General features: G+C 38.9%; 1 protein-coding gene across 3 annotated transcripts in view; it reads left to right on the forward strand.

Moving 5' to 3' along the window:
- The first annotated feature begins 244 nt into the window (after positions 1-244).
- Positions 245-24,207, forward strand: part of PALS2 (protein associated with LIN7 2, MAGUK p55 family member) — a 55,646-nt gene continuing 31,683 nt past the window's right edge. The window contains exons 1-2 of one of the 3 annotated variants that reach the window (XM_074574866.1): positions 299-349; positions 408-486. The gene's annotated coding sequence lies outside the window, so the exon portion shown is untranslated. Of the gene's footprint in view, positions 487-24,207 lie in introns of all 3 variants that reach the window. The other 2 variants (XM_074574864.1, XM_074574865.1) reach the window with 2 other exon arrangements.

Below are 24,207 nucleotides of genomic sequence, written 5' to 3' on the forward strand. Positions count from 1 at the left end.
CTCACATGCATGGCCTCCCTCAAACTCTCCCTCACACTCAGCCCCTCTCACACTCACAGCTCCCTCTCACACTCAGCCCCCTCACACACCGCGGGGGCGGGTCCCGCCGGGCGGCCAGACAGGGGGACAGGCGGCGGAGGCGCGCGCCCCCTCAGGCGCCCAGCCGTTTGCTCCGGGAGGCGGGGGAGGTGCTCGCGCGCCACCGCGGCGGAGGCCGCCCGCCCGCCCTCGCTCGCGCGCGCGCGCGCTGGTGGGGCGGAGAGGGGGGAGGCAGGGGGCGGGAGCGCGTGCTACAGCCACGCCGGCGGCGCGCGTCCGAGGCGGGCGCAGAGCGGCAGGAACGGCAGCGGTGGAGCCGGTGGGGGAAGCAGCGGCGGCATCTCTGGCTCGCGCTCTGCCTCCGCCAGCTCGCGCGCACGAGTTCGTAGATGGGGCTGAGCGGCGCCCGCTGAGGAGGGGACGGGGAGCGGGAGCCGGTGCCAGCCGGTGAGTTGCGGCACCGGCGAGGAGGTCGCGTGTGCACGGGGGGTGGGGGGCAGGGAGGGTTCGTCCGCTTGCTTCTGCCTCCCTTCAAGCCGGCGGGGGAAATGGTGGTGGGAGGCGGGGTCCTCCAGCGATGCCGGCCAAGCCCCTTGCCCCGGGGCCGGGCGGCGGGAGCTGAGACGCCCCGTGTGCGTGTGGCGTGAGGGGGGACGAGCCGCCCGCAGGTACCGGTGCCGGGCGGGCCTGCAGGGGAGCGAACATGGCAGCGCCGGAGTCGGGGAAGAGGGATTTTTTTTTTTGCCCCCAGAGCGAGGATTAACCCTCCTCCTCCCGCCTCCGGATACGTCCCCGGGAGACTTGCTCTTCATCTGCCGCTCCGGATTATCTACCCGCCCACCCTCCTTCCCCCACCCCCTTCCCGGTATTTTCTCTCCTCCTGGAGATTATCAGATTTCCCGCCCCTCCCTCGCCGGGATCCTCCGCCTCCCCCCTCCTCCGAGGGGATTATCTCCCCCCTTCTCTGCCGGATTATCCCCCCGGTTCCCTGTCCCTGTCTCTCCTTCCCCAGTTATGCCCCTCCGCAGCCTCGCCTCCCAGGGATTATCTGCTCTCCCTTTGGGGTGATTCCTTCTCTCTTGATCTCTGCCCCGGCTTTTCCCTGCTTATTTTCCTCCCGAGGAAGTCATCCCTCCCCTTCCGTCTGCCTCTGACTGGGGAAAGAGGAGAAAATGTGGTTGTAATCGGGTGGGCAGGAGTTTTCCAGTAGTGCTGTCATCTCCTTAGTGTCTGTACTAGTACTACAGGCAAGTGGATGTAGGTGGTAGGAGAGGCTACCAAGGATGTGGAAAGCTTGTGGCAGAGTTCAGCCCGTGGCGTTCTGCTCCGTATGCAGGAGAACGTATGCACCCTTTCTGTGATGCTACGGCTGTTGGTGGAGATGCTGGTGAAAGGGAGCCTGTCTGGATCAGTGCTTTATAAAGACATGCACATGCATGGCTGGGTGGTGGATATTGCATGTTAACCAGAAACTGCACTGAAAAGAAAAGCCAACAGCCTCCTAGTTTCTTTTGGGAAGGTACAATGTACAGTAGTAACATTATATTATAAAGTGGGAAGGTGCAGGGATGACATTGCTGCTGTCCAGGGGTCAAAGCTGACTTGAAAGCCAAGACAGAAGCTATCCAAGGCAGTTGGCTTACGCTCTTCCTCTGTGATGACGAAGGAGGCAGGTATCTTTTGCTGAGGCTCTGTTGCTTATGTGGTTCGTTACCGTCAACACACTGGCAGAGGAAAAACCAGTTTGTTCCTAAAGAGGAGAGATAAGATTTATCCCATGTGTTTGACTCTTGTGTTGGTTAGACCATTCTCTCTTGATCATATGGCACACTGGAGGAGAGCTGCAGATCTTCTGACAATCTTGCGGCACAAGGCCCAGGATTATATCCATTAAACTTCCCTGACTTGGCTTTGAGAGGAGGAGGGGCTGTGAGAAATTGTAGAGAGGCTGGGCAGCTATAAATAGATGTCGGACTAGAGGAGGCTTTGAACAAATTTTAGCATGCTGCTTCTGAACAGATAGTGTCTCTTAAACTGGTTGAGTTGACGCTAGCATCATAATGTTTCCTCTTATTTCTGCTGAGGTGGTTGGCTTTTAATACTTCGACATGTGACTGGACCATGCAACATCTGTCACAAAATCCTTCTTGAAAATGCCATAGAGAAAATTCTCATTTAAATAAAGTGCTGATAATTGTCTAGCCTAGTTTGAGCTCATTTTAATATGATTTTTAAACGACTCTTCAGAGAAATCTATGATTTCCTCTTCCCTCCCTTGAAATGTTTGGAATTTATGATCTTGCTCTCCTTATTTTGTTTTTGAAGTAATGCACTATATAGATTACCTGAGACCCATATTGCTGTGAAAAATCTGCAGGACTGAGACATGGTGTCATAATGCTGGTACCATTGTTAGTTTTTTATTTCTTCATCTTTTCTAGGTGCGTTTTAATTACTCTCTTTGTTGTTGGGTTTTGGGGGTGGTGGTGTTTTTTTGTTTTTTTATTTTTTTATGGAACCTTCAGCATCTAACTAAAAGTGTGTATATTCAGCTTCTTTGAATTCTGTGTGCTTGCATTTGTTTCAGATCCTATGGATCACTGCTGTTTCAGCCTGTCTTGTCAAGAACTACTTAATATGGAAATTATTGACAAATGTACTGTATGGGCTATGTGGAATGGTGTCTGTTCTGCTGCTATATTAGTGGGCTAACTACACACAAGAAGTCTCTAAAATGATTGAAAAGCTGTTGCAACATATGTGCAATTGGGCCTTTCTTGAACTACCTCTTGTTGCTTTTTTTTTTCTTTAAACAAATAATGGAAGCTATTAACTTAAATCATGGCTTAATCACATATGTTTGTTTTTTTTTTTTTTAAATAAGAAAGGAAGTAGTGAAAACACGTCTGGCTAATATGAAGGAGCCTTAATGAAGGCTAATAGAGAGGATGCATGTCTGCAAGAACCCTAATTTTTAGGACGCTTCTTATTTAAAGCATAAAAATTTAATCTGGTCTTTTTTTCTGAATTACTGTGTATGCAAACCTCAGGGAGGTAGAAAGAAACCAAAATCCAGGCAATGTAACTTACTACTTTTGGCATTTTTGGTTGACGTTTAACCACAGTAAAAGCAGGAGAACCGATAATGTAGCAAATAATTTGGCAGGCTTTATTTTGAGCTATTAAGGATGTGATCGGAGCATTGTCCTCAAACACTCGGATTCTTAGTCAGAATCAAGCTCCAGCTTGCTATTAGGTCCGTGTGTTGGGTATTTCTACGTGCAGAAACAAAGGTCAGTGATCTGGATAAAACTTTCTTTTGCCTGTCATTATGGTAATATAGTCTTTAGCATGAGTCTCTTTGTACAGTGACTCAGTCCCTGAATCATCTGTTTTTCCAAATGTATTTATTTGTAGAAATTACTTACAGTTTGAATGCAGTTTTAGAAAAAGTTTAGTGTCCTGTTTTAAAACAATGCTTTCTGCTATAGTTATAAGTGATTTAAAGTTCTGACTTGATGAGACTGTCCCAGTCTCTTGCTCCTCTGTGCGGGAGAGGCTGATCTGTAGATCAGTGAATCTTTTCTTATGCTGTAGAAAAGGGTGAGGAATTTCTTTTTACTTAAGGATCAGGTATGCACTTGGGATTGTGATAGTGTTTGTGGTAGTACTTCAGGTGTTGCAGTCACCATCCAGATGTGGAATGAATTATCCTGTTGTAAGATTTGAAAGGATTAAAAAAGTCACACAAGTTTAAATAAAATGCCCTGTTCTGTTCTGTGTTTAAGGTAAAAATGGATAAAAATTGACTCATCCAGGTTTGAGGGAACTGACTGAGGTAGTGGTTACGCTACTAGATGAGGAAAGGGTACCACAGGATGGACAGATGTTTCTCAACACTGCATATACCTGAACTTGGTTTTTCCTGCTTATTCTTTTTCTCCCGCTCTTTTTTTTTTTTTTTTCTGTTTTGTTTGTTTGAGCTGGCCTTAAATGAGATGTTCGTGTTTGTTCTTTTGAGGAAAAGAGAGCCAATTGAGGAGCTGAGGCGTAGGGAGAAACTCCACTTAACTCTTCTTAACAAGCCAAGCAAGTTACCCTACCAGTAGGAAGTGCACAGTCTATGTTATGTAAATTCAGTGCTGAGGCAAACTAGAATGGGTATGGCCTTGCACATATGGTAAAAAATTAACTTTTTAAAAGCATCCTGCAACTGGAGTGGTACAGACACTATTGGAGTTATTTGTATGGAAATGTGAAGCAGAATATGATGGCAGGGTTAAGAGCAAGTCTGAGAGAGGGAAAGTGGTTTTACTGTCCATGTCCACCACAATAGAAGAAGCTCACAAAGAGTTGTGGGGAAAAGTGAGTTTAGTTCAGGCTGACAGGTGAGAGGCAGGCTGAAATACAGATGTGCTGGTCACAGATACTATTAGAGGAATGTGATGTTTTGTTTTCATTGACAGGGAGGTGTCAATTTGACTTTTTATCACAGGATAAATAGTTGATGATGTTTCAGAGCTTAAAACTGATCTAAGATTTTATTTAAGCATGTGTTAGGCAGTGCCAAATAGCTGGACTAATAGGTGTTATTGGATAGCGCAGTATGGTTGTGACTAAAGTCTTTCTAATATAAGTTCAACAAAATGTCAGAATAACAGTTCAGGTTTTGGGGGAAGGAGTTAAGATCATTTTTAAGTTAAGGTGTTACCCGATTCCGTGGTCATTAAAGCCATCTGCAATTGGATCTCAGATTATACTACAGCAAAACTGTTGTCTTTTGCAGTGGGATAAACAAAGAATTGTTATGTTAGTGTGCTATCCTGTGGCTTAAAAATTGCTTTTTTCAAGAATAAAGCAAGCCTGAATTATTTAGTTATAGCTGATGTCATTCTTACAAGAATAATGGAGACAAAAAAGAGAAAAATAGAGGTTAAAAGTGTTTTTTTCATATAAAAACATTTACATTCCTATTTTGGGTTAATTAGAGTCTTTAAAATGATGGTAATTTCACAACCTGTATTAAGTAATAAAAATGAAAATTTGAAACTCTACTTTTCTCTCTTGTTTAATTATTTTCAAGGTCTCTTTGGCTTAAAAAAAAAGGTGTTGCATATTGAGAATGCTTCATATTAGCAACCATTCTGTGAGTTTTACACATTAGTTATTTAAAGCACTTGTTTTAATGTTAGTGTCCAGGTCTCATGAAAGCATGGTGGAAAGATAATGAAATTAGATAACACTTCAGATTTACTGGCAACACATGTTACGTAAGAAATTACTTGGATATGTTATTTTAAGAGTATTGACTAGTTTTGGATTCTAACAAGTAACTGTTTGAGAGTAAGAACCTTGTGAAATCCCTGCTGACTGCGGGGGATGTCAGTGGTTTCTGCAAACTTTATTTTTGAGGGAGGAGGAAACCAATTCTCGGCATCTCACACAAAAACATTGCTCTTACAGCTTTTGCTTACCCAAATCTCAAAGGATCAAATTACTGTTTCAGTTAGATTCACTTTTCCAGTAGGTGGAGACACAACTGTTAATTTCAAATACACTTAAGCCTTTACTTTTCGATTCTGAACATTTTGTCAAGATACAGTTGAAATAATGAAAATTACGAGATAAGAAAAGTAATTTAAATTTTTATTTTAAGATAGTTCATTTAAGCCTCTTTTGCTGAGGTAGTGTTGGCATTCAAATATTATTTCTGCAGTAAGAGTGGCTACTCAAATAGTTTGTTTTTAGTTTTCTAATAAAAGCCTTATCTTCATCCACTGGTCAAATGTGCATTAATGAAAAGTTAAAGTGATATCTTTTTATATATGTAAACACAGGATGGAGGAAAGTAGATTGAAGGTAAATAGACTGAGGGTAAAAAGACAGGCTAAAGCTTTTTTCTTAAGGCTAATGCAATGTAGGGGAGCACTCAAGTAAATCTGTAAGGGAATGAAAGAAAAATATAACAGCCATTCGGATTGTGTTACTGCATTCCTTGATAAGTTTTTTTAAAAAATATTTGATTCCATGTTCGTTCATTAGTTATCAATGTTACGTTCAGAGATATGTATGCAGCTATCGTGAGAGGTTTTGTATGTAAAACATGTCAACAACTTTTTATGTGACATTGGTTTATTTTTTTAACAAGTCAGTGGGCCAATTGGTAAGTCAGCCTTTGCATATCTTATTAAAATTCCACCCCATGCCTTTCCTGATCCACTGTTGAAGTTTACAGAAGTCTTTTTGGCAAGATGAAACTGCTTATACAGCAGAAGTTCTGAAACTGGGAAGGCAAACTGCAGTCTAGTGAATGAAATGAGCGAAAAGTTGATTTTGCCTTTCCAAGCAATTCTGGCTTACTGTATTGTGAACTATTGTGCTGTAGCAAAGCACAGTGATGCTGGACGGAAATTGCTTGAATGATACTAAGTTTACTGTAGTTATACTGCTTCTTACAGCTTCACTTGCATTTTTGGGGTCACTAGAAGTGCAGGAGAAGGAGGTGTAATTAACAATTGAAAGTTCAGTTCATGCATTTATTGGTGAAGAACATGTGGGCCGGGGGAGATTGTTAAGTGAAATTTAATGTTTATGGAGCGTTTGACTGTAAGGTAGTCATCTGAACGCAAATCATGCAGATATTCAGCCACTTTTGCCAGATCTACCGGTACAGTTTTGCTGCTTACACTAGATTTGGTAAGTGGTAGCAAAATGGGATGGGCAGTGTTTAATTTGGTCATTTCTGATCAGTGAAGGTCTTTTCTATAAATTTAATCTATGTAGTATTTGAGCAACTTCCAGAAGCATGTTGTTTGATGTAATTGGCATTTGTCATATGTGATCTTCCCGCTGAGGACAAACTCTTTGTTTACATTGCTGTGTGTGATAATTAAAGCAGTGTTTGAGTGAAGCTTATTTATGAGGTGAAACACTAGTGATATTTGGGCTGGCTCTATGATTTTTGTTACATTCTTTTGCAGCTTTCTCCAGGGTGGCCCACTTGCTGCATAGATAAAATTTAACCTTGGCATGAACCTGTGGTGTGAGAGTTGTCCATCGTTGTCTCTGTGATAATCTCATAGGTGTCTTGGATCAAGAGTGATAAAACGGACACACTACATTTGAGTCACTGTTCTTTGGAAAGCAAGACAAACTGGTAACTAGCGTTACTGGGTTTTAAGCACTACTCTGGAACATTGGCTGGTCACATACAGGTAATGACTGCTTGAGTTGCTCTGGTTGATGGTTGAGAACCCTCATCCTTCTGCTGCTGCCTGCAGGGATCAGGTCAGTTTCATGTTCCCGTTGCTAGAAGGGAGAAACGTTTGGGCAGTTTGGAGGATAAGCAATAAATACACGAAAAGAAATGTTAGGAAAGGCATAGGAGAGCACTGAAGAGTTGGCGATTGAATTGTCTCTTAAGTTTGAAACATAATTAGGTATGAAAAAAATCCATCTGTCTGTCTGTGTGTCGCCCTGTCCCCCCTGGCTCCCAAGATGCAGGTTTTAGGTATCAAGACGTAGTTAGAAATTTTGCTATTGGGATGGGAGAGTAACTGAATGTGTACACTGGCGAGAAGAGTAAGAAGTTTTGTGTGTTGTTCAAAGGTGTAGAAAAGTGTTTTTTATTTTATTATTTTCAAGTTCCGAGTGTCAAGTACGAAAGTGTGAAGCAGAGCCCCTCCTGTTTCTCAAAAGAAACGTAGCTCGAACACTCCCTCTCGTGGTGATACTGTGACATCGAAGTGGGGGAAGTGCTCGGGGAAGTCGGAGTTACTGCTCTGCATGAGTGACAGGAGCCCACTATTTTTGTATGGGTGCCTGCTTGCTTAGCTGCATACAGTGATAAACAAGCCAGTGCTACTCAACAAGTAAGTAGCCAAATACACTTAAAAAAATAATCCACTGTACCCAAAACTTGATACATCTAGAAATCTTGGTCTAGTAATTGGATCAAAAAGCAAATCTCCCATCCAGTAGTCTATTGCTTGGGGAAGTCACTGCAGTCTGTTTGCTGGGGCTTTTTGTGCTGTCGCCCGGAAGCATGAAAGTTTACTGCTGAATGGAATTTATTAGCTATGAATTGAAGTGTACACATTTAAGTGTAAAATCTTGTCAAGTAGCTCTACAAACAGCACAGACTAACTAAACAGCAGCAGAATGAAACGTGTAGTTCTTACCAAGTTTACCATACAGTTCTCAGTCTTAGGTCAGATTCCATGCTTTTACAGTTCAGGACAGCTGTAAGCAGGAACAGTAAAACTGTTAAACAGGAGTCTTCGTAAGGAAGTACTTCCATTGGTACTAATGAACAGGAAATGGGAAAGAGAAAGGCGAACTGTTCAGCAGCTGGATTCCTAATAAGGTGGAAGGTCTCAAGATATATTGTCGTAAGTAATGTGAAATTTCCAAGAGAAGTGAATGCTTCATACCTGATTCCAAGCTTCTGGTATTGTTTCACTTTATTTCTTTTTAGCTGTTCAAAACTTGAGCTTCTGGCTCCTAGTGAAGTCCTTTATTTTAGATAAGATTTAAGGTTAGGCCTTGTTTGACCACACATCTTGTTTTTTTCCATAAAGCCACCAAAACTATTTTGAGACAGTTTTGTATCAGTGAGACTGTCAGAATGGTCCAGTTGATATTAACTGGAGATGTTGAATTAAAACAGTTTATGTGGACTACTAAGTAAGTTAGAGCTCATAAGTATATAGTGTTTTATTTTTTTTTAAAGGACTCTCATTTGTAAGGTACTGGCAAAAACCTATACAGAGAAACTTTCAGTAAAACCAGTAGGAATTTTTTCGTTAGAATTATAAGGATTAGTCTAAACACAAATTTGTCAGGAGGTGCTTTTGCAAGAAGTTCAAAAACACTCTGCTGCTTAGCTTAGAATGTATGGACACTATATGGAAAAGTGGAACTATATGACCATTCATGCTCGACATCTGGTATTCTTACTGGTTACACATATCTGTTTAGCATCACCAAAAAAGACGGTTACACAGAATGTGTACTTTTGTACACAAAATTATTTCCTCAGTATTCATGCCATTATGAAGCTTTTACACATTTCAAATGAAAAAAAAAAATTAAAAAAATCCCTTGGGCCTCCACACCCCAGGCAAAAGTGATTTTACTTTACAAATAAAATTACAGTACTTCCAGAGGTAATCTCTCTGGACAGCCATAGACTAGTTTGAATTAGATTACTCTGTTTTTTCCTCCAGGGAGAGTTAATACATTGAGTTTTATTTTTCTGTAATTACTTCAAAATTCAGATCACTTTTAATGCTTACTGTTCTTCCTTATTACTAGACTGGGATAGCTAAGAATACTTGCATTTTAAAGGTTGACATTAACTTTTTTTTACCCGTAACTTTATTTTCTCCAGGTAGATATCTGCTCTACTCCTGGAGCTTACGTTGTATCCACTTAGTCTCAGTTGCAAAGTTTCTTAATTTGTAAATACTGGAAATATTTACTTAATAAGCAGAGAGTAAGCACACTAAATCTTTCAGTTGTGACATTTAAGTAAGTCTAGCTAGAGCAGTGTTTTTGTTAAATCTGTATTTCCAGAGTTCTGGGTTTGCAAACCTTTCAAGCAGTTTGGCGGTAAGCTGCATGAATAAAACAAGTTAGTACATTTTACCTCTATTGCAAAATCTTGGGACAAAAAGCCAGTCAGTGTGATATAAACAGAGGAGCAGAGTTAGTCTTGGGAAATACTACAGTGAAGAAAATGTTTTTCCCACTTTTCTTCATGAACTTCAGCAGGAAGGGCAATTCTCTGAACCATGGTGGGACACAATTCCAAAATGCAAATGCTTTTATATAATGGTCTGTTCCTATTTGGAATTTACATACTTTAAGAAGTAGCTATGCACTTAAGCATTAGATCAAAGAAATCTGCAGAGATGAGTTTGTAAGTGAACCTCATTGTTTGAGAATATAATGCTGTTTTGAAATAGGCAGAAGGAAATCTTTGGTGTTTTGAGGTCTCAGGACATGACTTCCTGTTTGTGTTGAATACAAGACTAGCCAGGATATGTGTAGAGGCAATTAATTTTAATTCTGTAGTTGTCATCTGGTATGACAGTGCAGGAGCGTTACATACGTTAATGGGTAAAACTTGTTACTTTCATTGTCAGTGAAGTCCTGCAGCCTAGCTACATAACGCTTGAGTCCATTAAAAACCTGAAAGTATTTGTGTACTCTTTAATATGGTATTTTCAAACAGTAAGAACTATGATTGTGTCAGGCCAAAGGTCCATCTAATTCCATATCCTTTTTCCAACATGCAGTGCAACTTCTGAAACCATTCAGAATCTATCAGGAGCTCCTATTACCACTATCTCTGAGCAGATTTTCAAGACAGAAGGCATGGATGCCTCTTCATGAGGAGCTGCGTCCAGAAAATTTAGTGTCTGGATAGCCTTAAATTCAGCTTTCAGAAAGGGATAAAGAAGCATATCATGGTCCCCAAGTGCCTAGACATCATTAGCCACAAACTGGTGAAGAATTTCATTGTGCTAATCTGCAACAGTGGCAGAATCCAAAATTTAATGTGTTGTTCACGACTAAAATAACATCTTATGTAATTGCCCTGGGCCTGCACATTAACAACTTCCAAAAAGATCTAATTGCTTTGCAGAGGGGATTGAAAACTAAGACAGCAGAACAACTGATAATGCTAAAGGCATAAGACTGAAGATCTCCAGAAAGTCTTTCCCCTTGTTGACAACAAAAATGACATATTTGCCACCTTTTATCTTTCTCTGCTTTTCTACAAGTCACTAGGGAGCCAGTATAAACACATCTAAAATAACAGGCACAGGTAAGCATCTGTGGGTATGGCTACCTGTAGGAAAGATTCCTACTCCCTAATATTGCACTGAAGAAAGACCTTGCATCAGGACCTTTCTCCTGTTTGATGTGATCTTGCTCTGTGTTGAGATATTACCTGTTTGAACTGAACAGGGTTGTTATCCATTAACAGCTCTTAATAAAAAATATTTTTTGTTTGTGTGCGTGGCTATACATACACAGATATATGTATACATAAATAAAAAGAAGGCATTTTTAATGAAGTATAGTATTTTATATATATGCGTTAAGAGTGCATCTGCATATATACGTACACATATGTATATCTGTCTTTTAAAAAACAGAACACTTGTCCGTAAACAAAAAGCCCAGCATCCATAAGCTGTCTAGGAAAGTATAAAACAAAAGTAAGCATACATGGTATTTTCCACAGGTAATCTCCCAGAATCCAACTAATGTTTATCTTGAAGGCTTTTTGAACCAAATGAGGTTTGTGCGTTATGTAATTTGTATTGTGTGCTTTTACTATTCAAGATGCTTCCATTTCAAAACTAGTCTCAAATTCTTCATGGACTAGTATTCATATAGAAATTGCTACTGTGCACTGGAGATCTGTTCGATTAAACATGAGAAACTCATCCTTGGACTGAATGACTCTTTAATTTCTTTAAATAATTGACATGGATTTTCTCTGGAGTGCTTGGTAACTGAGATGTGATATGTGTATCATTGTAGACTACTGTGAAGATTGAACTGGTAGCAGTTCTTGCTTTGTAATAGAGCAGATTAATGATTACCCACATGTGTAGTTTAGTAAGCATGTCAGACTGACCAGGATATCCACGGAATGTTCTTTGGTTGGCCATTGCTCCACCCTGCCTAATGATGGGTCCAGATGGAACAGCAGAAATAGATGTTCAGTCTCCAAGCACTGGAGCCTGTATGCCTGTTTACATAGTTACCTGCTCTCCAGAAATCTGACTGCTGCTGTGTGACGTGTTCCTTCTGATCCCATCTCTTACACAGGCACCCTGTGTAAGGTTGACCTAGCCTTGGCCAAGATCTTGGTGTGGCTTTAAAAGTTCTTCTGCCCTCAGTGTGGGGTTTTAATAAACACAGAAAGATACATTGTGATGGGCGTTCTTTTAAACGCCCATCTTTTAAAAGAAAACATTCTTTTAATAGTTTGAATTTGGGATTGGTTAGTTCCCTTTGAACTTACATGTCCGTGCTGATAACAGGTGGTCATCTGAAGCTGAAGGAAAGACTTCTAGATTAGCAATAGAAATACTCTTTCAAGTCAGACTCACAGTATGGTATTCTGTGCTTGGAAACAGATCTTCAGCTGATCTGTGGAAATGCATAGATAATAAGGAAACAGTGATCTGTTTTAGATTGCTGTGATTAAAAAACATTCTTCCCGAAGTCCCTCTTCACATTGTCCTATATCTATACTCATAATTGGGAACAAATTGTAGCAACTGGCTCATCTTTCACTCACTTCAGTCATTCTACAGGTAGCTAGCAGTTTGTTATATTCAGTATCACTTGGAAAACACTTCCAAAATTATGGTACTACCCAAAGACTTTTAAGCTTCTTGGTTCAGTCCTCTGATGCAAGTAAGAAGGACGGAGTCAGGACTTCTACACCATCTTGTGTTAATGGTGAACAGGAGATGTATTTTGGTCAGTGAAATCAGCTTGATAGGAGATCTCAGAATCCAAGAAGCGACTGCGATACAGAATAGAGGCATAGTGCTATAGAAATAGTTTCTGCTACCTGTTGGGAATGTGATGACGAGGACCCAGAGAGATATAAAGAGCTCTTTCGCCTTTGCCCTTCAGTGTTTCATCTTTTCACACTTGTTGGTAAAAGTCAAGGTTCTTGTGATTGATCCCTTCATCAGTCAGTTGAAGAGGTGATAAAGAAGCAGTGTCCCAATATAGTTTTCTAAAAGTGTTTACAAAAGATATTTTTTCAAGGTGACTTTCTTATTACCTTTGAACAACAAGTGTAGTCACTGGAAAACCCCTAGTTTGAAATAAGTGGAATGTAAAAGTTCTCAGGTTTGATATAAGTTGGGAAGTGTATAAAAGTAAAAGCAGTTCTGTTACCAAGAACTTGATCTAGGCTTGTTGCGGTGCTCTTTCTTCTTGGGATAAGAGATTTTGGTGCTGGTGGGTAAAACGAGTAAGTGGAGCTCAGAAAAAAATGACCAATTTTTCTTATCCCAAATTGCACCAGGAGGGCAGGTCTTCCTCTGTTGGTACTTCTTGCTGAGAGAAGTGACAATGGCATATCTAACTTCCATTCTCAAAACCAGCTATAGTTTGATCTTCTGATGTCTTGAAGGTGAGACTTGTCTAGACTTGTCTTTTCTCTTGCTGAAGGAATAGATCCTTTGGAAGAAAGTTGAGATAAAGTGCAGCACTCATATCCTTCTTGTACAGAAACAGGAGAAAAAAGAGGAGTAAAATTTACCAGCTGTACATTGAATATTGTCTGTTCATGTGATGCCCAAAAATACTCTTGTGCATCTGAAGATGTTGAATGCATCATAAATCTCAGCTAATATTAGCTAGAATTACTATACTTAGTTATTTGTGACCAAAATTAGAATCCTGTTAAAGCTTTTATTATGTAGTTTTTGGAGTTCATTGGCAGGTCTGACTGAGTTAACAAGATGAAGAATGGCAAAAGAAGTGAAGAGTCATCAGGACTCTAGATCCTGGCCATCTTTTAAAATAGAATTTAAACATGTTAGATCTCTGAATGTCTATAGCACAGATAACTTCTAATCAAACTACTCATCCTTTTAATGCAGCTAAGAAGCTGTTTTGGTTTTAGTCTCTGTTTTTTAAGCATTTGGGTATACTTAGGAAACGGGAGTAGTACTTTCTTGGGTGAACAGAAACAAGCAGTGAATGGAAGGATACTGGAAAAAATCTTGAGTATATATGGGTATGAATAATCTTTTTTAACAAAATGGTTTAATCAAGAGTTATACTATGTGGTATTTCACAGTTTGTACTTAAGGAAATATATGCAAATACCTCTTGTCAGCCTCTTTTGAGGGGATCTGAACATATAAACCTCAGAATGAGTCTTTCATTCAAGTAGGTCACTTCCTTCCTTTTTGCTCTTTTTCTCTGGTCTAATTCCCAAAAAACAACTTTAACAGATGCCTTAACTTTGAAGTCACTGGGACTACTTACCTGCTTGCAGCATACTTAAATCATTTCAGTAATATTTTAGCAAATCCTGCTTCTCTGTAATATTGTCTAAAGAACTTTTAGGCAGTAGGCTGAAAAAGGAGCACCATGAGTAAGTAGCAAGTTGAACCTGCTCAGCTTTGTGAATCTCCCTCTCTTTCCCATCAAGGAAGGGGTAGTAAGCATAATGTCATCGTTCAGGTAGAAGTGCCGGGCTATATACGTGAAGACAGGTGGAGCAGGTGGCAGTCCTGTGTAAACACTATCCCTTCCAGCATGGTGAAGGCACTATCTTTTAGTATGCAAAAATGACAGGCCAGGTGTAGTTCCTGGGCCATCAGCTGGAAGATGCTGTAAGCCATCTTACAGTTTTTCTTTTTCCTTCTCAGCTCCTTCTTTTGCTGTGTCTAGTTTTTCTAACTTTATCATAATGTGTTGCCTGCTTTCCAGACTTTTTTTTGCCTTTTATTCAATAGATTGCCAAATAGTTCACTGTTCAACAGGTGTTCAGGGCTTTTGGGCCTCAAACAAAACTTTACTCTTGTTCTTTCTTTGTTGGAGAGATGACCAGCTTTTCTGTCTATGGTAGGATTTAAATTTTGGCTAAGTATTTTAAAAAATGATGTTGGAGTGTATGTGCATGTGTGTATGCATGTTATGATGGCTGGTGTAATGTGGAAATGTACAAAACGGATGACTGCAAAGAAACCATGAGAGATAATCTGACACTGACGTCTTGAATTTTTGCATCTCAGTGGTGATTAAACTCATTAAAATATATTTTCCACTTCTCCCCAAAATATAATCCAACAAAAACCTTCAAAGGATTAAAATCATCTAGTTCTTCTATTAGAGGGATCTTTGTAGAAGGTTTCAGAAGTTCTGTGTTTGTAAGTTTGTTTGGGGTGCTCTTATTGTAGTATGTGTCTTTTACAGAATCTATTTCCCTTCCTCAAAAATTGTAGAACACTGTGTGTTGTATTGGCTTCAGTGTTAGCACTGTAGACTCAAGTAAAAATTTTTAGGGAAAGCAAGACTGTCTCAGATGCAATTGTAGTGATATTTCCATGCTTCAGATTTACAGTAGAGTCTTGCAGCTCTGCTGAACTAACAAATTTATGCTGCACTGTGCACTTCTTCTCAGTCATCTTATACAGAAAAACATGTATCCACCTGTTCTTAGAAAGCCCCATAACTGAAGAGCAAGACTGTCAGAATTACTTTACTGATTTATTTATTTTATTAAGTCTTGCACTTAAGATAGTCTTCCTGGTACTTTAAATCAAGAGAGAACTGACATATGCTCTCATAGAACATTGTATGAATGTTCCTTTCTCACAAAAAGATACTTGTTTAGGTTCAGGTATCTGTCTAGAACAAGAACTGTGCCGAGTGATGGAAGAACTGGGAAAACTGACAGACAGTGCTTTATATGTAAGTCTTTGGTGAGAATCCTTTAGGGGAAGAGTTCTACAGTTTCCTGCTGTTACTCAGTACTGTCTTCAGAATGGATGAAAATGTTTTTCAGTTTGTATTTAAGTTTGGACTCTTCTTCCACGTGTTATACTACTGAATATAGGCCATTGACTACTCTTGGCTTTAAGATCAAATAAGTTTCTTGAGATTCTCATTTGACATTTGTCATACACAGCAATAGTATGAGGATGACTGAACTCTGTTGTTTGTCTTGAGGCAGTCAGTGGATTTGGTAATGCTTAATTTAATTTGGACTCATGACTTGTAAGGACAGAGAAGACTGACACTTCATGAGTCTGAAGAGGTGTAAAATCCATTGGTACAAAACTCAGTTTATTGCTGATAGTGAAAATCCAGATTGCTGTTTCTGAATCATAGTTCACATGTCCCATCTTAAGTTTGGATATATGTATGTCCACTTGCTTCCTACCCTTCTTTCCCTTCTTGTAGTTATGTATGTATAATAGAGGTCAAGAGGAGTTACGTGGACCCAGAGTATGGGTTTACAGGTGTTGTCAGAGCAAGAAAAGTATAACAGGCACATGAGACCAGGAAATTACAAGGCTTATTGGTGTACTCTGCTTAAACTTGCTCAATATGCTAACAATTAATTTATTAAGGACAGGAAAAATCACAGTTTTGAGCACATGTGAAATTTACGGAACTGCATTGTGAATTTCAAGTACTTAGAATCTATATAAAAATATTATCATTAAACTATTTAATTCTCTACTCTTTAAGCCATAATTTAACCCTCTGTTGAGCCAATGTGATGCATGCTTGATTGTATTTTTTTCCTTCATAGCCCTTGATGTTCATTGTTCTGGACAAGGGGGATGGTAATTGGTTTGAGAAAGGAATTTTTAAAATTTTTAAATACAGAGACGGCTTTTTTGAACTACTGGCAAGATCTCATTCAAACCAGTCTCTCTGGTATTAAAAAGCAAGTGTTGATTCCTTCCGTGTGAAAGTTGGCTTGTCTGGGTCTGAAAACTTATGCTGAGAAGTGATGTGGTGTTTAAATCCTGACACTGTTTAGAAAAACAGAAAGTCTGCCAGCATTTCTGCAATTGGGAAAGCTTCTTTCATATTTGAACTGCTTCAGTCATTGAACACAAATTCCTGCTTCTGTGATTTGCTACCATGGCAAGTTTCTGTAGGGGAATACTTGGTGCCATCAGTAAGCTTCATTTATGGAAATGATATTATATTAATGAAAATAAAAAGACACCTTTCCAAGCAGTGTGCTATTATTATTGCTAAGGTCTTTTCCAAACTGAGTATCCCAAAGGAAGTTTCAATATGAAGATCTGATGCTTCTGATGGATCTCTATGTGCAGATTAATGCTACTAGGTAGACCAGTAATCCAGTGAGTGCTTGCCTGGCTATGAGCAGGCTGCTGAGCTTGTACCTTTGTTAGTGTGCAGTTGGATCTGTCCAAGGACAGGTGTTTTGGCAGTCTCCCTGCATGTGGTTTACTTTATATCTGTTTCCTCAAGCTATTTCCCTCTCCCAACTAGACCAAAAAGCAAGCTAAAGTCCAGCATGCTACCTTGCTGGCATGTAGGATGCTTGTAGCTGAGCTATCAGGATCTGTTGATTTAGGGAAGTGCAAGCTTGGGCTGCTTAAAAAATCTCAGCAGCTCTTTGAGGAGAGACAGCCAACTGATTCTGTCCTGACTGTAAGACTTGCTCTTGCACCACATGACAAGTGGAATGTGTGCAGGTATGCTGAGGGCCATGTCTCCAGAAACAATGTAGCGGAAACTGAAAGAAATATAGCTGATCATTTGGAAAAACAACTAAACAGTCTGATTTCCTTTTTATCAAAAGGAACTTAGATTTTCTGAAAATGTATTTTTAGACTGGTTTTTTTCAAACCTTTCAAAATTATGAGGAAGAATGTGGCCATTTGACTTCAGTGCTGAGTTTGCATGAGCCAATGACTATCTATTTGATTCCTATTACCTTATGTGTGCTGTATGACCTGTCTGGTGAGATAGTACTTGTTTTCTCTGTTGCCAGTAGTTCTGAATGTTGTGAATGTTTTTTAACCTTGTAATACCCAGAAAATGTTGGGTATCTTAACAATATGGAAAAAGACATCATTGCCCTTTTAAATTCACTTGGGAGCTTGAAGGTAGCTTCGTGTTAAATTATTCTGCAATCTTAAAGCTAGTTGTGTCTAAAGAACCAATTTATCCATAGGAGGGTACATTGCTCTCCTTTTATGTATCTCTCAGGCCCAATACTCTTCTGGTAAAGAGGACTTTAATGGGGAGTATAATAAGCAGAAACTACTATGGATGGGACTGACTGCTCTGAGAACACATTTAGTGTGATGAGACAGTCCTCTTTACTGCCATGGTGAAGATGGTCGGCAAAGCAATTACTTTTTCCAGGTCAGGACCCAGACTTTGTAAAACCTTCTTGTGGAAAAGCTGAAACATGGAATTATTTACCTATTACAGTGGAATTCCAAGGCTGGGGATAGAGAACAATCATGGCCCCTAACATGCCATTTGTGATTGTACATGGGAGGACTTTAATAGGCTATTTTGCGGGTCCTCTCCACTTCTTTTCTGTTGGTGGCATTATCTTCCAAGTAATTCCGATTACCGATAGGCAAGTAACTGGGCCTAGAAACTTGTGCAAATCTGAGAGGTTCCATTGCCAAAACCCATGAGGTTCTTGGCTCAATCAGCTACTATTTGTACTAACATCTTCCTCTCTTCTTCCATCTCTTTCTCTGAGACCCCTATGCAGTGGGGAAAAGAATAGAACAAAGGACTTGGGTCGAACCCAAGAGAGTCTGTGGCTGTTATTGTTTCACCATAAACGGGGGCGAAGAGAGTTAGCATATGAGGGTATGTATGAATTGCTTTTAAGAACCAGCAATTGGAGTTTGGAGTCTAGGAAAAAAGAGATCTTAACATTTCTTTAATTTTTTCCCCTCTTTACTTTGTCATGTTTCAGATGTACTCAAAAAGCCAAGTTCCATCATGGCCTCATTTTTTCAAGAAAACATGTTATAAAAGAGATAATGAAATACAAGTAAAAGTTGTAGTTTTAAGCATTTCTACTTTCAGCTATTAGAGCCATTTACCTATCTCAGAAAATGATAAAAAGCCCTGATAGACTGTATTCTTTGATTAAATTTTGCAGTGGTGTGAACTGTCTAAGAAGAAAAGTTGAGCTATCTTTGCATTTTCCAGAATTTCTTTTGAAAAAAGGAAAATAATTGAGCTGAAGACATGCAGAACTTGGCTTGTGGAACAATAATAGAGGGAGTGATTTGTGTAATATGAGTGACTGGAAGTATGTACCTGAATAGTTATTGCTATCAAAGAAGAGAAATAAACTGAAGCGAGATGACTGCCTTCCACTACAGCAGCTATTAGGCTCTGCGTGCTTTTGTGTCATCTGATGCAGGCTTGGTACAATACTAGCGTATTATATCTGGGCATGTAACATGTTTCTAATTCCCACTTAATCTTTAGTTCTGGTAGTAAGCTGTACTTCATTTAAGCACATTTGTTGGATGTTGGGCATGAAGCTGTCAATAGTTGTTGGAAGCAAGATTTTTGTTTATACATAAAGCTGATCATTATATTTCTGAGCATGAAATAAAAGCCCTGTCTTTTACTGCAGCCCTTTTACTACTCTGAAGTTTCAAATGTGTCCTAGAGCTTCTGTAATCTAGAATCCCACTTTCCAAAGGAAGAGTTGAATATGAAGATGTTTAAAACTTGTTTAATTAGAAAACCTGTAACTATTTGATGGCAAGTTATTCACTGTAAGCCTTTACTTAAAAGTTTTGCTTCAGTTGGGGTACAGGACTGAAAATTCGGACGTTTTTAGGCAAAATTTAATGAAACCAAACTTGGTATTCTGAGGAAATAGAGTAGAAAATTTCAAACTTGCCACTATGCATCACAGGTACAAGTGCAAAATACTGTTTTGAAGTTTGCATTTTCAAAAAAATACTGTTTTTGAAGTTTGAAACTACCCTTTGCAGTTTCTGTGTCTGTGTCCACCTTACAAAACACAGAACATTGTCATTCAGTGTTCATAGCAGTAAGTTGGAAACTGACTTGGAAGTGAAGGTGGTGAATATTCAAAGTGGTAATTTTCTTCCAAAGGTGTAGTTCTTAATGCAAACTGTCCCAAGACCACTAGAAATAACTTTTACCCCTGTTACTGTGCCCAGATATTCTTAAACTGAAATTAAATTTCCCACTTTTAACTAAGAATTTGTGATCCTAAATACATCCTGATGGCATATTGTGGGGAAGTAGTCTGGGAGGTGAAACGCAAGACTTAAGTGCAGTGTTACTTACTCCACAGAATTTTTCAGTTCCCTTCATAATCTGGGTGTTGAGGTGATGTTTTTGTTCCTTTTCCAGGATTCTTGAACATACCCTTTAAAGGACTAAAGGAAGGTAACTATTGAGGATAATGAACAAGTAATTTTGTCAATCTTGACAGCGTTAAATTGAAAGAAAAGTTTAGATTAGAATCTCCTACCAGTGTCTGAGATGCATTTGGGGCATTCATGTAGGTCAAGTAAGCGTTCAACATGCCATCATGTTTTGCCATCTCTGTATTAAAATACGAAGGTTTTATGTGGCATTTTTCACCATTTAAAAACATCAGCAATGTTGTTCTGCAAAGAAATTTGGAAAAAGCATTTTCTATCCACTGCATCACTATTAACATTCCAAGTGTGTTTTGGTAAATTTTCTTTGTAGATAAGGCTTTACCTTGTGTCCTCAGAGTAAACAAGAACTGCGTCATATGACAAGGGTAGTTAAGAAAACCTTATTTTTTTTATTTTTTTTTCTATTGTAAATCACCCTGAACTCTAACACTGTTAATTTAGCAACTTGCTTTTACAGCTTCCTAATAAGTTTGTTTGGGCAGAGATGGGGAGTGCTTGCATAAGAGGGATTAGTTTAGTAGAAGTGGGAGCATTAGAGTTTAGGAATGAACTTCAGATGTAACTTCTGGAAAATGTACTAGGTGATCATGTAAAACTGAAAACTGAGGTCCTGGGCCAAAGACAATTTCACTTAAATTTTATAATTTTTGTAGTTTCACTCCTGTCTTAAATTTTTCACTTGTAAGTTGTGGTGCAGAGGAAGACTTTCAGTGAAATTAAGTAGACTCTGAAAACTTCCCAGTGGAAGTTTTGCATGGTGGGTCCTTTTCCTTCTAGAAAAATGGGGTAGAATCACTTTAATTTTTTATTAAATAATGTGTTGAGATAGTCTAAATCTTTTCTAAAGTGCTTTAATTTATTTTGCGCTCTAAAAAGCTGTCTTGCATTTGTCTTCTGCATGTGAATTGAGCTTGTGTGGCATCTGTAATAGAACCTCAAATAAAAGTATTTTTATGTCTGCATTGATGCAGATCTAATTTAAATACTCTGATGTTTTAGGTTGGAAGTGATAATGAAACAAATACTTCACGATAACCGAAATCTGCAACAGGGCGTGCATGAAATGCTAATATATGGGTGTGATGTATTGAAAGGGCATAGATTTAGTTTTTGGAGTGGGTGCATCATAATGGGGCAATCGGAATTTGAAATTGCCATGTTTGGATGCTTTCATTTAAAAAAGCATTCTGCTGTTGTTATGAATAAATCTGAGAACGTGCTAGTACGGCTTTACTTCACTTGATATCAAAACCCTTCATCATAAAATTCTTAATTGTTATAATTCCTCAGTGTCTCCTACACTTAAAGCTGTGGAAGGAGGTAGTGTTAAAAGCAGCAGTAGTATCTGGATGAAAGGTGGGTTTTGGTGAAATTCATTTTCTAAGCATTTTCACTGAAGCAAAAGAGGATCAAAACAAAAGTGCCAAAACCTGATTGGAAGCCTAGAGCAATAGCAGCAGGACAAAATATACATGTAATGTTTTGCACTTAAGGAAGAGGACACTTTGTTCAGCTCCAAATTTCATGTTTGGAGAAGGCAGAATGATCTTTTATATTCTGTTGTGACAGACCAGTAGATTGAGCTGACAGTATGATGTAACTGTGAGAAAGTCAAAACAGATCTCATGATCTGTGTCAGTAGAAAGGGAAGTATTAATGATGTTGTGCAAGGCACTTATGAACCTCTTGTCTGATATACTTTGCACAATTCCGACTGTTAATACTGGAAAAAAAGGTATTTCAAGCAGACTTGAAGAGGTACACAGGAATTACACCAAGCTTTCTTCTTTCCCAATCATCTTTATTATTTCGGAGAGGAGAAATTGCCCTCTTTATTTTGGAAGAATGAAAACTGAGGCATTGTTTGCTAGCTGTAAATAATTTGGGTTAAAAACAGAGAGCAAAAGAATTGTTTCAGGTAAGTTTCTTATTAACCAAGCTTAAGGAAACGCACAGGTATCTGAAGTGTGGATTTTTTTGATGATTTGCTACTGGTATACTGTTGAGTGATCAGATGCTTTCAAATGGAAGGATGCAAGCAGCCCTGAGATACAAACTCCAGTAGGACCAACAAGATCTCTAGTGATAGAATTCATCATGGGTTTCTGGAGGTGCATGGTGGTTTTATTTTGCTGTGCAGTAGAGTATCCAATTTTGTGTATTAAAAGTACCTTGTCGTGTTTGCAGACCTATCCAAACCACATTACAAAATAGCTCTGTAAGTATTGGTCTGAGCCATGACATTTACACTGACAGTAGAGTACTTTACAGTCATTGTGAATTTTAGCTTGCTGCTTTGAAAATATGCCTGCACAGTGTGCCTAGATGAAAATGTGAATGGTTAAAGAAACATGTTCATAACAGAAGCTGAACCTTCCATTTTGTTGCTGCTGGGGTGCCTGTTCTTAGAAGTAGACCCTTTGGAAGGGTGTTGACTACTTTTTTTTTCAGGTCTAAACTTAGTACTTGTATGAAGAAGGCATCTGATTTAGTAAGATTTCTTTATTGATTTCCAATTGGCCTTAAAATAAAGTTATCAATGGGATAAAATTGTATAGATGGTTCTGCATGTCTTCACCACAACTTTTCCACCAATAAAAGTGGTACAATAACCTGAATTATTTTTTTGTTACGTATAACTTGCTCCTGGGTATATAACTGCTGTCTTTACTTAAGTTGTTAGTATTTTGTCAGTCAGTTACGCTGTCTTCAGACTCTGTGACCGCTCAACAGGTAAACAGTTTTGAGTCCTGTGACAGAAATACAGAGAAACAAAGCTTTGATTCATTTGGAAGGATGTGCATTAGAGCTGAAAAATTAAAGATACAGAGAAAGGCATACTTCAAAAGCTGTGCTTACTTTGTTGCACCTGTTATGCTGGAATTTTGGACTTCATAAATACTGGCATTAATTGCCTGTGTGACTGCAGAGAATTTAAGTTTCTTCATCCAGCTGTTCCTTGCAAAATACCAGGGAAGATGATTGATGTGATCCAGTAAGTTCAGCCTATTATATAAGTTGAGTGGAGTGCAGGATACGTCCTGAAACTTGTTGAATTTGTACTGAAACTTTTGGTACAAAGTAGTATCTTAGACTGCATATCCACTGAATGTGTTTTGCCTTCTTTTAGAAATCGGTTTGAAAATATCCTCTAGTACCTGAATTACTAAAGTAGCTGAAGAACTAAGGGAGTACAGTCTTTGTTAGCCAAAATTGAAATTTCTCCTGAGGCATATGCTAGTATTCATTTAAAATACAGTAGTCTTTGTGTGACATCAATGCATACTTTCCTAATACCTGTAGCTGAAAAGAACGAGCACTACCGAAAAAAAAAAATTTAATTCAGCCTTTTTAAAAAGCTTTTAGTTGACTTGCTTTTACACACTCCAGTTAGTGCTGTATGGTAGTTGAAGCTTTGACGTTAAATTCCTTCCATATTTTATTTCAAATGTAACTGCTGCTTGTAATTTGAGGCACAATACTGCTTTTAATTTCTCTTGGAACACTTACGTTTTTTCCTACAATGGAAGCTTTTACATATACGGCCCTACTTGTCTGGGCTATAGGTATAAGCTTTCAAAAGTATAGAAGATCTCCTTTTCCTTCCACTGACCTCCACTGCCTCTAACAGACTGAGATTTCTGGATTACTTTAACACTTGTTAAAATGTCTTCAATGTCTGGAATATTTGGTCTTAATATTTGTGCAACTTGGCAGGTGCAGAGATATGCTTATGTTTTGAAGTTTTTTTCAAACATCTCCTCAAAGATTATTTCTTCCAAATGGCAACGTATGAACATTTGTAATAGCAAGAGGAAAAGTTGTGGTTTCCTTTAATATGTGCCTTATCATAACTGTATAACACACAATTTAGAGAGGAAATGGACCTGGTTTCAAAATTTGATTCCTTAGTACTACCTTTTAGGAAGACTAATGCAAATAGTCTGCTATAGCAATACTTTCATATATTTAGGGCAATGTGTAAGGTTTTCAGAAACTGTGGAAGTAAATTTATTTATTTATTTCTTGGCAACTGGCAGTTGTGATGTTCAGTTGTTCAGCAAAGATTTACTGTAGTTATTAAGTTTCTGATGAATAGTATTTAGAAGCTGTAAAACAGCATATTAGCAATGTAGTATCAATTAAGTAAGTAATTATTTGGAGTCATAGGTCTTCTTTTTTTCTTTTTTTTCATGGTGTGAAAATTCTTACA

Source organism: Larus michahellis, chromosome 2 (assembly GCF_964199755.1).
Source record: "Larus michahellis chromosome 2, bLarMic1.1, whole genome shotgun sequence".
Taxonomy (NCBI): Eukaryota; Metazoa; Chordata; class Aves; order Charadriiformes; family Laridae; genus Larus; species Larus michahellis.